The sequence below is a fragment of the Propithecus coquereli genome, unplaced genomic scaffold (genome assembly GCF_000956105.1).
Source record: "Propithecus coquereli isolate 6110/MARCELLA unplaced genomic scaffold, Pcoq_1.0 Scaffold34, whole genome shotgun sequence".
Lineage (NCBI taxonomy): Eukaryota > Metazoa > Chordata > Mammalia > Primates > Indriidae > Propithecus > Propithecus coquereli.
The window spans coordinates 5,039,038-5,042,659 of NW_012149063.1; the positions used below are offsets into that span (position 1 = coordinate 5,039,038).

At 36.6% G+C, this 3,622-nt stretch overlaps 1 protein-coding gene across 1 annotated transcript in view; it reads left to right on the forward strand.

Annotated features, from left to right (window-relative positions):
- HAT1 (histone acetyltransferase 1) overlaps window positions 1-3,622 on the forward strand; it is an 80,836-nt gene that overhangs the window by 76,703 nt on the left and 511 nt on the right. The gene's annotated exons all lie outside the window — the stretch shown is intronic.

The following is a 3,622-nucleotide window of genomic DNA, read 5'->3' on the forward strand; positions in this document are numbered from 1 at the left end:
GGGTGGATATTGTTCATGTCAACTTGTGTGAATGGGATTTTTTTTCCTTTTTTTTTTTTTTTTCAGAATGTGGAAATTCCAGATTTGAACAATGGCAATTTGCTGTCTACTTGCAGCTTGGCAGCAGTTGGGGAGACTATTTGTTAATTTATTCAACAAATAATTATTGAGCACCTGACATGCGGCTGCTACATTTTACACAATACCTGTAGGTTCATATAGAAAAATAGCTGGGAATGACCAAGTCAATCTGTCTTAAAATTCGAGAAAGTAAATAGCTAATGAATAATTAATATATCAAGTACACGTAGTTCTGGTTTTCCTACATAAATTTGGAGAAAATTTAAGTTTTATTTGCCATAGATTCTGCTTTATAGAGCCAATTTTTTTTTTTTTTTTTTTTTTTTTGAGATGAGTCTCACTGTGTTGCCCTGGCTGGAGTGCAGTGATGCAGTCAACAGCTCATGGCAACCTCAAACTCTTAGGCTCAAGTGATCCTCCTGCCTTGGCCTCCAGAGTAGCTGGGACTACAGTCACATGTAGTCCCACCACACTTGGTTAATTTTTATTTATTTGTTTATTTTTTTAGAGATGGGGTCTTGCTATGTTAACCAGGCTGGTCTTGAACTCCTAGCCTCAAGCCACCCTCCCACCTTGGTCTCCCAAAGTGCTGAGATTATAGGCATGAGCCACTGTGCCTGGCAGAGCCAATCTTTTGAATGTCAGTGGTTTACTGGATCACACTACTCCTTGCTGAAGTCCAACTCTTCCTTTATAGCATCCTGTTACTTTGCAGTGCAACTGTGTTTCCTAATTTGTCATTGTAATTCTGTTTCAGTATATCACATTCTGAATATAAAAATAATTATTTGCTTTTGAGCATAAATCATTTTATCTTGAATTTATATATAGATGTATAGTTCTTCATAGTGTCATTTCATTAAGCAGTTTAATGGATTTTCTACTTAATGGACTACTATCTGCGTATAGCAAGTTGTAATAAATTATAATGGTCTCAAACATTGTTCAAAGTAGCATTTTATTTTTTGATGTTATCAATTTAGAAAATAGGTAGAAATGGTACTTCCCAAAGGTTTTGATCTTTAAGTATATTTGTTAGCTAGAAAATGTCTTTATGATGAAATTTGGGCAGAGAGAACAGTATGACTAGATGACAATATTTAAGAGTATTAAAACTGTTTTATATTAACTACTCTCACTTGTCCAGCCAGTTCACCTATCTAAAAAACAGACAAAATCTGGTTATTAAACTCTTAAGGTTCTTAACAGCCAAAATGATATCATCATCCTTGCAGTAGAGATTAATTCTGACATACATCTGAAAAAAAAAATCAACAATGAAGAAATTGAAGGTGGTAAGAAGGGGAGAGAGAAATTGAGGAAGTAAGCTCTCCTAGAGAGAGATTTAAAAGCAGCATAATAATTTAAAACAGTATGTTACTGGCACATGATTCATTCTGTAGGTTATGTGGAACAGAATTGATAGTCTAGAAATATTTAAGAATTTAATATGATGGGTCTATTAATATATAAGAATTTAATGATTAGAGGCATCTTGAGACAATGGAGATAGATTATTTAATAAATGTTATAACTGGTTAGCAATTTAGAAAAATAGCTTGTATTCCTATCACACACCACAATAATTTCCTAATTTCCCTTTAGTTCCTGAACTGTTGCCTTGAGTTAGATGCCCTTGTATGGGGCAGTCATGTTTCTTGGCAGAAAAAATAACTTTTACAGCATATGGGACTGAAGAGTAAGGAATATACTGCCCTTTCAGGCCTTAGGAGCAATAAATTCAAATCAGTTGTCTAGCACTGATGTCCACAATCCACAATCCATGGCCTGTTAGGAACCCAGTGGCACATCACTGCCTGAGCTCAGCTCCTCTCCCGCCCCTGATCCCCACCCCCCCCACCTTGTGCTTGGAAAAATTGTCTTTCACAAAACTTAGGAACCTGGCTTCATAGCAGGAGGTGAGCAGTGGGCAAGGGAAGCTTCATCTGTATTTATAGCTGCTCCCCATAGTATTAGCATCACCTCCCCCTACCCCAGCCCCACCCCTGCCTCCGTCTGTGGAAATATTGTCTTCCATGAGACTGGTCCCTGGTGCCAAAAAGGTTGGGGACCACTGGAATATTCATTAACATCACTTGAGAGCTTGTTAGAAATGCAGAGTCTTAGGCCCCACCCCAGACTTATTGCATCAGAATCTGAATTTTAGCAAGTTCTTCAGTTGATCTCTGTGCATTCACATTTGAGAAGCACAGCTTTAGAGGGGCTGCTTACATTAATGCAGTTTTATTTTTTTCTTTTTGATATAGTAGTAGCAACCTCATTTACATAGATCCAATAATTTAGACCCAGGCTCAACTTATTTTTTTTTTTTTTGTAGTGCCAGGTTATTTCAATAAAGGCTTATTTATCTCCAGTACTTTATTGTACCTTGTTTTAGAAATGTTCACGTGATTATAAATTTAGCTTAATTTTGAGCTTTTAAAGTAGTAACCATGACACATTTGCCTGTTATTCCAAAATTATTAGGGTTCCTTTTAAGGGACATTTATTACTTAGGACTGGTTTAAGGTATTATTTTTAGGGTTTTTTTTTTTTTTTAATTGTCTCTTCAAAGGAAGTTTGACACAGGGACTAAGAATACAGACTCCCAATTGTTTGACTCCTGGCTTCTCAGCTCACTAGCTCTATGAACTTGGGCAAGTTATTTATCTTCCTTGTGCCTTTTTTCCCTCCATCTAATACCTATTTCATAGAGTTGCTAGGATTAAAAGTTAATATATGTGATTTCTGATCTCTATATTATAAAGTCAACTCTTTATTACATGTTCTAATAAAAGAGAGCTGATATGATAATCTAGAACAGTTTTTCCAAAACGTATGAGTTTGATATATCACAGTGTTGCCACCCAACCAGGAATCTTGGAGTCATTCTTCATTCTTCCTTCGCCACTTCACCCAATACCTTCTCCCCTAAATCTGTCTTGTCTGCCCCATCTCTGCTTCTGTTGACTTGATCTAGGCTTTCATCAGCTCTAGCTTGAACTACCATAGTAGCTACCAACTCAGTCCTCCAGTCCCATCCTGACACTGACACAGTGTCCTGCATAAAAGTTGTTACTAGCTCTTTGTTGCAAACTCCTCAGCATAGTGGTGTCGTCCTCAGGAAAATGGGGGAGGGTTTAGTAAGGTAATGTATGTCTGGAACTTCGTAGACATTCAAATGCTAGTTAATATTTTTTTAAGTATGACAGTTTTTCATTTATCTTTCTGAAACTTTTCCAACAGTTTATGTTAAAATTAGTATGTTGTCCATAAATATATCACTGGGTAAGGGAACCTGGAAATGAGCATAGTGCCAGGAAAATGACAGCTTGAAATGAAAAATTAATGTAATGAATTAATGATTGAATAGTGGCATGAAGAGCAATAGCCCATATTCTCAGTTGTCTTTCTTCAGTTAATGTCTTTTATTTATTTTTTATTTATTTATTTTTTTTGAGACAGAGTCTCACTGTGTTGCCTGGGCTAGAGTGCCGTGGCGTCATCCTAGCTCACAGCAACCTCAAACTCCTGGGCTCAA